The 13,350-nt window shown below is 35.9% G+C and overlaps 1 protein-coding gene across 11 annotated transcripts in view; it reads left to right on the forward strand.

Moving 5' to 3' along the window:
• PLCB4 (phospholipase C beta 4) overlaps positions 1–13,350 on the forward strand; it is a 482,923-nt gene that overhangs the window by 195,109 nt on the left and 274,464 nt on the right. For 4 of the 11 annotated variants that reach the window (XM_072634439.1, XM_072634435.1, XM_072634442.1 and 1 more), the window contains one exon: positions 4,737–4,820. The exons of the other annotated variants lie outside the window; for them this stretch is intronic. The gene's annotated coding sequence lies outside the window, so the exon portion shown is untranslated. The remainder of the gene's footprint in view (positions 1–4,736; positions 4,821–13,350) is intronic. 11 annotated transcript variants of the gene reach the window in all.

Genomic DNA, 13,350 nt, shown 5'->3' on the forward strand with positions numbered 1-13,350 from the left:
CTTTTACAGAAAGTTTCTCTGATAAAGGCCTCATTTTTCAAATATATAGGAAAGTGAACTAAATTTATAAAAAAAGAACCATTCCTTAATTGATAAAAGGTCAAAGGATATAAATAGGCAGTATTGAAAGGAAGAAATCAAAGCTATCAATAATCAGATGAAAAATGTTATAAGTAACTATTGATTAGAAAATGTGAATTAAAGCAGCCCTAAGGTACCACTTCATACCTATCAAATTGTCTATTATGACAGAAAAAGAAAATTATGTGAAAAAATAGGAACAAGGTCGCCCACCAATTAGGGAATTTCTGAACAAGTTTTGGAATAGAATTGTGATGAAGTACTATTATGCCATAAGAAACATTCAGCACTATGGTTTCAGAAAAACATGGGAAGACATATGAATTAGTACAATGAATTGATACAAAATGAAGTCAGGAGAACATTGTAAAGGTGATCAACTATGAAAAGCATAATTACCTACTCTGAAAAAAAAAATAATTACCTACTCTGACTAAGATAATGATCCAAGACAGTTCCAAGGGATGCATGATGAAAAATACTGTCCATCTCAAGGAAAATCTGATGAACTCAGAGTGAAGTTTAAAGCATACTTTTTTCACTTTCTTTATTCTTCTTGCTATTTTTGCAACCTGGCTAATATGGAAATAATGTTTTATATGATGTCACATCTATAACATTCTGTTGCTTGCCATCTCAGTGTGTGGGGATGGGGTAAGGAAGTTGAGAGAGAATTTAGAAATCAAAATATTTTTTAAATGTCTTAAATAAAAGTAGGTTATTGATCTCATCGTTTTATCATATAAACAAGTTTTTAAAAAGTAAGATAAATGGGCACGATGATTTATTATACATTTGTCCAATGTAAACATAACTTAAATGACGTCAGTTAAAATTTAAGTCATTGATTACAAATTGTATATTCAAAATCTAGTTTTGTGAATTATGGCAGTTTAGTTTCTGGACAAATCACATTTGGTTGTTAATATTTTCCTTATAAGAAGCAGTATGGTGTAGTAGAAAAACTCTAGATTTGGAATCAGAAGAGTTGAGTTTGAATTCACTCATGGTGTGACAATGGAAACATTTTGTTGTTGTTGTTCTTCATCTGTTTTTAGTTGTGTCCAACTCTTCATGACCCGTTTTTGGAATTTTTTGGCAAAGATACTAGAGTGGTTTACCATTTCCTTTTCCAGCTCATTTTCCAGATGAGAGAATTGAGACTAATAGACTTAAGTGACTTGGCCAGGGTCACATTGCTAGTAAATGTCTTAGGCTAATTTTTTTTTTATTATTTATTTTTAACAGTTTATAACAGATAAAGCAATTCCAATTTTTGGTCAGGTGATTCTTCTTTTTAAAATATTTACAATATGGATCACAAAAGAAATTTTTTTTAAACATTAACCAACTGAGACACAAATAATATTTGTGTTACTAACTTCACAAGCTCTTGACCTAATTGTCTCCACAGAATTAAAGGACCCTAACTTATTGTTGCTGGTCTAAAGTCCTATGACTAATAGCTTAATTTTAGACAACATCGGATGTTCCTCTACCCATAATCTATAGTTCAATAGACCTGGTATTAAGCTTGCAAACCTTTTGACTATAAGAAATTGCCACCAATAGTAAGGACATTGCAGGGATACAATGTCACCCCGACTTCATGTCAATTCCAAGCAGGATTAGATTGTCCACTTGCATTCAGTAAGGCTTAAAGTCTGCCAGGTGTGACTGGGGAAATTGAGTCAGGAGAATCCGACCTCAGCCCATGCTGAACAGTCGCTCTCCCACCCTTTCCTTGAGATCACCTATGCAGTTCATACCAGCATCTCATCAGCTTACTGGCATCATGTATTGGAGACTCAGATCGCCTTCCTTGCTACCCATACCTGGAGTTAGACTCAGAAGAACAGTCACTTAATAGTCCCATAGCATCTAAAAATGGCAAGTTCCAATAACCAAGTTTCAAATATGATTATGGTTTCACTTTGGCTAAGGAAAATCTTTTGAGGCAAGTCTTAAGTGGCTTACATGCCTTTCTATACATGTTCTAGTTCCTGATTAAATGGCAATCATAAAATCAAATTTACCATTAAAACCTTGACTTTTCCATCAAAGCCAGATTTTACCCGAGGTTACCTTCTTCTAGGAAATTTAGACTGAAATTCTTTTCTCCAAACTAAAGATATCATTGATTTATTCTAAGTAATTAATTCAGTCTATTGTTTTAATACGAATTGTTTTTATCTCACTTTGTAACATGTCCAATTTTTCTCCCTATCACTCCCCTCCCCCCGTTTCCTAATATCTTGCATTCTGATTACTTCTTCCCTCAATGTACCCTCCCCTCCATCACACCCCACCCGTCTCCTATCCCCATTTTCTCTCTTTTCTTGCAGGGCAAGATAAATTTCCATACTCCTATCCCTGTAGTACTTATTTCCTGATTATATGCAATAAAAATTCTCCACATTTGTTTCTAATACTTTGAATTCCAACTTCTCTCCCTCTCCCCTCCCTTCTCAGCCCTATTGAGAAGGCAAGCAATTCAATACAGACTAAATATGTGTTATTTTGCAAAAGACTTCCATAGTAATCATGTTGTGTAATACTAATTATATTGCCCTCTGACCTACCCTATCCCCCCTTATTTTTCCCCCCCTACAATAGACCTTGTCCCTTCTCAAAAGAGTTTATTTCTAGTGACTCCCTTCTCCCATTTGCCCTCCCTTCTAACATTCCTCTTGCTCCACTTGTTGCTTCCTCTCCTACTTTCCTGTGGGGTATATAAATTTTCATATCAAATTTAGTGAGCATGTTATTCCCTCCTTCAGCCACACGTGGGGAGAGTAGCTTTATTTTTCCACCTCTCTCCTTCTCCCTTATCTCCTCTATTGAATAAGATTTTTCTTATCTCTTTTATGAGTTATAGCCTGCCTCATTCCTTTACTCTCTTTCTCTTCCCAGAATTTTCCCCCTTCACCCCTTAATTTTTATTTTATTTTATTTTATTTTGTGTATGTGTGTGTATATGTACAATCTCTCCAACTACCCAAATACTGAGAAAAGATTCAAGAGTTAAAAATATTTTCTTTGCATGTCATAATGTAAACAGTTCAGCTTTAGAGAGACTTTTATGATTTTTCTTTTGTGTTTACCTTTTCATGCTTCTCTTGATTCTTGTCTTGGGAAGTCAAATTTTTAAATATAGATCTGGTCTTTTCCTCAACATGAAATCTTGAAATTCGACTATAACACTGAATGACCATTTTTTTTTCCCTTGAAGTATTATATTCAGATTTTCTGGGTAGGTGATTCTTGGCTTCAATCCCAACTCCTTTGACGTCTGAAATATCCCACTCCAAGCTCTTTGATCGCTTAATGTTGAAGCTGCCAGATCCTGTGTTATCCTGATTGTATTTCCACACTACTCAAATTGTTTCTTTCTAGCTGCTTGCAGTATTTTCTCTTTGATCTGGGAACTCTGCAATTTGGCCACAATATTCCTAGGAGTTTCTCTGTTTGGGTTTCTTTAGGAGGTGATCGATGAATTCTTTCATTATCCGTTTTGCCCTCTGATTCTGTAACCTCAGGGCAGTTTTCCTTGATAATTTCATGGAAGATAATGTCTAGGCTCTTTTTTTGATCATGGCTTTCAGGTAGTCCAATAATTTTTAAATTATTTCTCCTGGATTTACTTTCAAGGTCAGTTGTTTTTCCAATGAGTTGTTTTACCTTATCTTCTATTTTTTCAGATTTTTGGCTTTGTTTACTAACTTCTTGGTTTAACTCATAGTCATTCGTTTTCCTGAACTCAATTCTCTCTTTCAGTGAATTATTTTGTTTAGTGAGCTTTTGAACCTTCTCCTCCATTTGGCTAATTCTGCTTTTTAAAATCTCCTTCTCCTCATTGGCTTTTTAGACCTCTTTTTCCAATTGAGTTAGCCTCTTTTTAAAGCTATTATTTTCCTCAGCATTTTTTTGGTTCTCCTGTAGTAAGCTGCTAACTTGTTTTTTAAGGTCTTCTATTGCCTGAGCCCATTTTAAGTTCCCTTTGGAGGCAGAGGCCTTGACTTTCTCTGACAGTATGCCTTGTTCTTCCTCATCCAAAAGGATGGGGGGGGAGACACCTGTTCCCCAAGAAAGTAACCTTCTGTGGTCTTATTATTTTTTCCCTTTTTTGGGCATTTTCCCAGCCAGTTACTTGACTTCTGAGTTTTCTATCCACAACCACCTCACCTCCAGTTCCACCCAGCCAGTGCTTGGGGGCTGAGATTCAAATGAGCTGCTCCCAAGCCTTAGGGGTTTTTGGTGGGGGCAGGGCTGCTATTCAGTGTGAAATTAAGTTCAGCTGCTCAGGTAGGGGCAGGGTTGCTACACCAGGTTCAGTTCCCTCAGGGGGTTTACAAGGAGACCTTCAACAATGGATGCCAGGCCACTACCTGCTTTGGGAGCCTTGTCTGCTGCTGCCTCCCCTGCTGTCTCCTGAGGGGGCCTGAGTTATGGGGACACTCTGCTCCCCTCTCGGCCAGCCAAAAAGACCCTCTCACTGACCTTTGTGCCTGTGGGTTGAGGGATCTGCACTGCTACTGGAGATTCCATCCCTGAAGCCTGCTTGGATCTGCTCCTCTCAGTGCCATGCTGCCAAGGCAGGGTGGGGCTCTGCTCCATGCCCAGTGTGCAACAGACCGTTCCCGTTGGTTTTTCAGGTCTCTCTGGAACAGAAATCTCCTCCACTCCGTTGTTCTGTGGCTTCTGCTGCTCGAGAATTTGTTGAGAGTTCTTTTTTACAGGTATTTTGTGGGCTGTAGGGTAAGAGCTAAGCATATGTGTATCTTTCTACTCCACCATCTTGACTCCTCTCCTGCCCCCAAGGCTAAATTTGAACTTACGTTTTCCTGACTCCTGACCTGGCATTTTATCTACTGTGTCAGCTAGTGTAAGGACAAGCAAAGTAGGATCTTTTGCTGTTTTTGTTTTAGTATCATCAATAAGTATAATGCCTCTGTTTGTTCCAGGATCCATGGCCATTTAGATTTTAAGGCCAAGGATCCTGAAAGGATGAAATGTGATGACAAGCAAAATATATTTTGCTGTTTTTGTTTTAGTATAATCAAGTGCCTCTGATTGAATCTTGCCTTTATCAATCAAGAGGCTTTACAAGGAGTAAAGTACAGGAACAATAGTTTTTTTTTTGAGTAAAAACAGTATATGTACTTGCATTGTTAATTATTTTAATGTAATTAAATATCTTCCCTACCCATTAATGGGTCTCCCCATTAAGAAGAATTTGATTAGAAAAGATTTGTGGGGAGGTCCAAGCCTTTTGTTAATGAGGCACTAGTTCTCAAGGGTTGTGATGCCTTCTGGCTCTAAAAAAGGTATAAATACTCTGAGTTGAAGTTTTACTTTGGGGCTTACTGACTAGAAGTGTTTGTTTGGCCAGATGAGGACTCTCAGAAGTCGCTATAGGAAACCTCTGGCTTTGAAAACCCAGACGTCAGTGTTTCCCTCTCTGGTAACTATGGTCAGACAATTGGACCTGTCTGCTGATTTCAAGAGAAAGCCATGTCTGTTGATCTTTGATTTCTCTGTATTTTCTTTGAAGTTCAGGGTGCTGACTCCCCTGAACTAGGTGAATGGTATATGTGCTTGGTTAAAGGAATGTTACATGTGCTGGATTAAAGTGATTGTTAACGCCTCAAAAGTTGCTTTCCTTTATGAATGCAGATCTAAGAACCTGTGATAGCAGGCCCCCATGTATGTTGAGGTTCTTACTGTTACAGCTAGCTGTCCCTGTAAAATAAAGGTAATATGGAGATCAAATGAGATTAACTATGGGGAAAACACTTTGCAATTCATAAACTACTTTGTAAAATTTAAGGCACCTTAAAATACCAGCTGTCTCAATATTGTTTTGTGTGATTGTTTGCTTAAAGGTAAAAGTATCTTAGAAAAAAAATAGCTATCTGAACATTTAAAAAACTTTTGAAGGGACTAATGAGTGCAGTAGAAAATCAGTTCATTAATTTTATTTGGGAATGTGAAATTAGTCATACTGGTCAGTCTGTGACCCTCTTAGATTTATTGGTTCTCAGACCATTTAATGACAATATTTATAAGATAAAGCTGGGATGGAGAAAATGTTTGTTATAAGTTTATTTGAATTCAGTATGGAATGGAAGAGAAGTTAAGAGAAGTTTCTTTTATTAATCATCAAAAGACTTCTTTAGTCTCAGATGTCATTCCATGCCACAAATCCAAAGATGATTTATGTAATCAAAGATTGATGGTATTAGAATGGAAGCATGATTTGATGTACTCTTTTTAGCCAAATTATAATTCTGAATGCACTGCTAGGATAGTGTGCAGTGGATAGGGTACCACACTTGAAGTCAGGAAGACTTATTTTCCTGAATTCAAATCTGGCCTCAAACACTTACTAGCTGTGCAAACCTGACAAGTAACTTAATCCCACTTGCCTCAGTTTCCTTATCTGTAAAATGAGCTGGAGAAGGAAATGGCAAACTATTCTAGTATCTTTATCAAGAAAATTCCAAATCAGGTCACAAAGAGTCAGATACAAGTGAATCGACTAAACAACAAATAATTCTGAATGATCCAAGTACACCTTTTTTGACTTTATTTTCATATACTTAAGAACAAAGGCTCTTATCTCATCTATTCAATAGTTTTAATATTAATAGACATTGATAGCATTAATAGACAATGATGGCAATACTGAACTAGAATAAAATTATTATAATATTGTCACTCTAAATATGGAGTCATTATTTGGGCTTTGTGTACATGTCAAATTATTTTTAGCCATTCAATGGTAGAGACATGAGTTGTTTGCATTTCTTTTTTATTTAGATTTGTCCAGATCAATGATTTCCTTGGTTTGGGGTACTCCCAAAGTATAAATTCCCTCTTCCAAGCCAGATAATAAGTTAAAAGGAATAGAATGTATCAGGGGTAGAATTTTAACTAAGATCTTCCTGATACAAAAATGGCCTTTTAGTTACCTTTAATGTTACTCCTAAGCTATGGTTTATATGTATATCACCTTAATTTAATTTTCAAAGTATATAAAAACAAAGTAATTTGCATTATGGAGTGAAGAAATTACTCAGTTCTACAGAACTTGTAAATTTAAACAAAGTGGGTATAAAAAATGTCAGTGAACCTTTCTAACTTTCATTTAACATTGGGCTAAGTATTTTTTGAAATACATGGTGCAGTTAGTCACTCCAATCTCACTACTGTTTACAGAGATGACAAATGATCAGCTAAATTGAAGTTTATTGGTCAAATTTTTGTTAATAATTTTCCACTTAAGTGGTAGATTGTTTCTACCATATAGTCTTTCAATTACCAAAGATAAGAATTAACATTACCAAGTTATATTCTAAAGCATCATACATTTAAGGCTTCTGTAGCTCTTTTTGTCTTTTCCTCTTGCTATTAGAAAAATCTACTTTGATATATATTTTTGGTGAAATTTCTTCTTAGATCACCATTGAGTAAAATTCTCAAAAAATCTGTGTGTTTTTCAGGAAAATAGAGTCACTTGGAACTATTTAAATGTTGTATAAAAGTTCACATTTTATGCTTAACACTACTTAAATGTTACCAGCCAATGATCTCTATTACACATTCTTCCAATTACCATTCCATCTCTTTTCAAATCATATTCTAGTTCACATACCCAAAGTTGTCTGCTTATGGAAAGTAATTCTCTCTCTCTCTCTCTCTCTCTCTCTCTCTCTCTCTCTCTCTCTCTCTCTCTCTCTCTCTCTCTCTCTCTCTCTCTCTCTCTTATAGAGTGTAATGATAGTCATTTTAGCTCAGTGTGATATCCAACATGTTGCAGACTCTTTGACATTTAAATTTTATAGAATCATATAGTATCATAGATGGAAATAATTTTAGAAATATTTTCCAAACACCTCATTTTGAGATAAGGCAACTGATACCTAGAATAGTTTATTATTTATTTACAACTAGTACACAAAGCAGTTGAGATTCAACTGAGATCTTTTGGCTTAAAGTTCAGTGTTTTTTCCCCCTCTACCACACCATCTCCCAAATGTCTGGGTCACCTGCAGATTAAATGATTTAGATCTGAAAGTGATCTTGAAGGTCATCTAGCCCAATCCCTTCATTTTTCAGATAAAGTGATGCAAAAATAAATAATTGTAAATACATGAAAGGGTTAATGAGTTGTTCAGAGTCACACAGGTAATAGATTGCAGAAACAGAGTTTGAACCAAGTTTCTCTGGTGCGACATATACGGAAAAACAAACATTTACATCTCCTAATTTGTGTCAGGCACTGCACTAAGCACTTTACAGATATCTCATTTGATCTTCACAACAATCCTGTGAACTAGATGCTATTATTTTTCCCATTTTGAAGTTAAGGAAACAGAGGCAAACAGAGATTTAGTGACTTGCACACGATCACACACCTAGTAAATGTCTGAGGTTAAATTTGAACTCACAGACCCCCCTGGGTCCGCCATCACACAGTGTGTTTCTGAAGTAGAACTTAAATCTAAGTGTGTGTGACTTCAAGTCTGGCCCCTTGTCCACTATACCATGCTGCTTCTCACAGACATAAAATTATATTATATGTATGATTATTACCCTTCATGTATGGCCTGTAACCCAGTCCCTCTTTCTTCCTTCCTAGAGGGTAGGTTCTTAAGCTATTTTTCTATCATGGAACCCTTTGGCCATCTGGTGAAACCTGTAGACCTCTTCTAAGAACAATGTTTTAAATTTATATGATAAAATACATAAAATTACAAAGAAAATGAATTGTGTTGTGAATTTATTATCAAAATTTGAGGGTAATAGGGAAACAAGTTCACAGACACCAGGTTAAGAGCCTTTTTTTCCTAGAGCAGTAAGATTTATTTTCCTCTAAAGACCTAACTATTTCCACCAAAGACAATGGATGACAAACTATTGACATAACACAAAAACTGTTAAGACACCAGAGTTCTATTTTCCAGAATGATGATTTTAAATTATTAATGCTTTAAGGTAAGAAATCTCAGTGAAACTTGTGACTACATCCCAGAAAGACACATTCCCTGTGAGGTAAGGGTTAATTGGGCAACATGGTTTTTAATCTGTCATTTGTGTGTCAGTAGAGACTAAAGTTTCCGATAAAGGTAACAGAGCCTTAAGAATAGTCATATTTCAGGCAACATAGTACAGTTGGGAGATGTGAGATGCTGTGGAAGCTTTTCCTGTACTTAGTTTGAATGGATAGGGGATGATGGTGCCTACACAAACCAGAAGTACCATTTTAAGAGTGTTTCCATGGAAACTAATGATATCAGAAGAGAGTAATATCTGAATGTTGTTGGCTAAAAAATCAAGCTTAAGTTACAGGATCTTGGATAAAAACTTGACCTGTAAGGAATATGGAGGAAGAACAAAATAGGTAAACATTTTCTTCACAGCAGACAGCTGTTTTATATTATATTATATTAACTCAGCAGTATGTAGTCTCCTCTTACTTCTTCCTGAAGGACACATTACCATAGAATCTAAGGGGCTGGCTGCCTTCATTTGAATAATTTCTTGAATGATGCAAGTAGTCATTTGAAAAGGAGATAGTTATGTTGAAAAAAATATTTTTCTGTGGTTATTTTTACCTTTCAAGACATTCTTGTTGGTTTGAAACACTTTGAGTCCTTAATATTCCCTTCATAATAACAACTCACGTTTGAAGTTTATGAAGAGTTTTCCTCACAACTCTTTGAAGTAGATTGTGCAAATATTATTATCCCCACTTTAAGGGTAAGGAACTTGAGGCATAAAATGAAATAATCTATGTAAAGCTTTTTACAAGCCTTAAAGCCTTAAATAAATGCCAGTAATTAGTAATAAGTATCAGGGCCTTTTTTCTAGTGCAAGTTGGGCAATTCTAAGAGCATTCTTTATTCTTTATTGAACTCCTTGGCTGTGTGAACACAACATCAAATACCTGGTTGAAAAGTGAAAAATATAGTCAGTCTCTTATTTGCACATGTCTAGATATCTGGTATCATATAACACAGACTGGTCTTTTTTTTAAATTTTGCTTTTACGAATTTTGGCTCTTTGGGCATAACCTTTGTTTAGATCTGGATTACCTTTCATTCAATCAAAGATTTTTTTTTTTAATAAGATACTGTATTGAACTATCTCTTTCATGATTTTCATTGAAGTTGGGATATCCTCAATCTATTTACTATGTCATAAACGTAAGAATTTAATATTTATATAGGGAAGTACGGTTCATAGTTCCTACATATTCATTTTTTGTCCCCTTTTTGAAAAGGGACTTACATATTGTTGACTCTTCCCATCTTCCAGGCAGTGGGAAAGAGATTTCCCCAGCTCTAGGACACAGGTAGCTTCATCAGGGAAAGGGTCTGATAGAATGGTGAAATTCAATGATGAATCCTACAAAGAAAGAAAAGGAAATATGTAGTTGAGTAGGAACACTGTAGAGTGAAACCAAAGTAGATGATAGCTGGAGTAGGAGTAGCTTTAGAGTCGAAAGAAGAGGAAGGGTTTATATTCCCTTTTCCTCCTGCTCTAGATTTAGAATCTTGTTCCAAGTACTCATACCTTACCACAAAAGAGGAGAAGAAGGAAGGGAAGTATGGCTCAGGCAGTAGAAGGCTGAGAATAGCAGCAAATGATGGCAGCGGGGAAGAAAGGGCTGCTGTCGCCATTTTGTCCTGGTGACTGGAGGTCAGTAGTGCATGATCATTATCTTTCCAGCCTTCCAGGTATGCTTTTTGAAAGTGGTCAGTAATGAACGGGACAACACAGCTTTTTATAAGTGTTACTATATTTCCGTTCATAAGCAAGAAGCCTTTAGATTTAGAAAATCTGAGTTCATTATGAGAATGTGGTTTGCAGATGATTCAGTGACCAGGCAATGCCACATTGTTATATGACCCCTGCTTTAAATGATTCTTATTACCACAAACATCTGTTTCAGTGATTTTCCAGAACATAAAAGGTAAATGAAAATTGTCACCAGGGACATGCCAGCATTTTCTTTTAGTGCAGTTTCCCAAGACATGAATGGCAGCACTCAGGAACAATCTGATTATATCTGAAGAACTTTCTCATTTATCTCTGAAAACATGCTCCCCATGCCCTTTCGAAAATGAACTATGTCATGTGTACTAAATAAATGAGATGATGAGAGTGAGATTTATTTTCATTGTCTGTTCTAGGTTATACTGTGACCCCAGAATTCTATTACTATACTGTTGCTCCTTGTCCAATAGTTATTGAACTTCTCTACAATGTAAGAGATACTATTATTAGGCCCCCCACTCAGGGAAGAAAAACAAAACTACATTAGCTCACATTTACCACTGCTACCCTAAATCCTCAACGGACATTCACAGGAATGGGTTTCCATGAAAAACAAGGAAAGAGAAAATCATTAGAGGGTGGAGATAATAGTAGATACACATTTTTTTGTTGTTGTTGTTTACATTGACTCTACTAAGTAAATTCCAGTAGGCTTGCCTTAATTTTCATTTATTCTTTTTTATGGCCAGTAATTACTTCCTGGTTTGGGGAATACTTCTTTCCTCTATTGTATTTTCTACATTCACACATGTTCTGGTTTTCCATTTATCAAACAGACAAGAAATATAAAATTCACATCAGTCTGATTCAGGAGGCCAACTTAAGGCAGTAGAGAGATGATAGATAGAGAGAGATGGATAGATAGATAGAGACAGACAGACAGATACAGCACAGAGGATTGATTAAACATTAGTAAAAACAAAAAACCTTAGGGTTATAGCTGATAACAAACTGTATTTGAATCAACATTATATGGCTACTTTGAAAAGAGCCACTATATTGGGATAACTCAAAGGGAATATAGCAGGCAAGCTTTGAGAAGTGATTCTTTTTCTGTACTTGATATTATAACACCAGTACACACTGAATGAGCTTACAGGCCTGGCACTATCTACTACTCCATCTAGTACTCTCTGTCTCTGTCTCTGTCTCTGTCTCTGTCTCTCTCTCTCTCTCTCTCTCTCTCTCTCTCTCTCTCTCTCTCTCTCTCTCTCTCTCTCTCTCTCTCTCTCTCTCTCTCTCTCTCTCTCTCTCTCTCTCTCTCTCTCTCTCTCTCTCTCTCTCTCTCTCTCTTTCTCTGTTGATGACTGTCTTTCAGACCTCTATTTCTGGAAAGCCCCAGCTGTGCTCCACTTTATATCCTTTTCTGTGACCTCCTCTTCCACAGTATCCTCCACAACCATTCCATTATCTTTTCCTTCTTCTCCTCCCTGGCCCTTCTGAAATGACAAAGCACAATCAAATCAGCTTTGCATATTCTTGGATGAAGTGTGTCAGTCTACTTCCCTATAACTTCACTTAGCATTCCTGGGACTTGCTAGACCAAAGAGTGCTTTCTGGCCACCATTTTTCTGTGTGTCTACTTCTATTCAAAGGTAAAACTCATGAGAAAAGCATTTGACTTTGTTTTTATATTTTCATTTCCCACTCTTAACAATGCTTGGTATATAGTAAACACTTCATAATTGCCCTTTCATTCATTCAGCTCTCATAGTCTTCCGGGGTTCAAATTCTTGGACTCTATCTTTTTTTTTTCTATTCACAAATTTTAATTAATTCATGGCACTTTTTTCTTTTAATTGTAGATTGTAATTATTAGCTTATAAACTTTCTATGATTAATTAGGGCAGGTGTACTGTTCTGTATTACTCCTGGTACCTAATCTATAGAAGGTACTTAACAAATAATTTTTGAACTTTTTAGGACTTAAACTATATGCTTATTTATCTAGAACCACAATATTAGGAACATGAAACCTTTTTAAAAAATGAGTAACTAAGATTGTAATATATAAACATCTGTTTTGAATGATGTAGTTGCAATATTGCTTGAAAAGGAGGTTGCGGCAGTGTGCCAAATGAGGTCTGGACATAATTTCTAGCTATGTGATTCTTTCATTGGGAGGTGGCCCCTTGAATCGGGAATATTCTAATGTGGCATAAAGGCATCTCAGTCATGACTCATTTCTCTTACTTTGCACAGATCTACTTTCCCACGTCTCACAAAAGACCCCAAATGAATTTGAATTTCATATCCCATTGCTAATTAAATTCATTTTTAAAAAATATAAAAGAAAAAGAAAACTATAATATTGCAGAGAAACTAATGCCATTTTCCAAAATATATTTCCAAAAATATTTTTTCAAAAATATTTTTAGTTTTTAGTAAGCTTAATTCCTTTAGTAAAGATAGTAATTTAGTCAT

This window comes from Notamacropus eugenii, chromosome 1 (assembly GCF_028372415.1).
Source record: "Notamacropus eugenii isolate mMacEug1 chromosome 1, mMacEug1.pri_v2, whole genome shotgun sequence".
In the NCBI taxonomy this organism is placed as follows: domain Eukaryota; kingdom Metazoa; phylum Chordata; class Mammalia; order Diprotodontia; family Macropodidae; genus Notamacropus; species Notamacropus eugenii.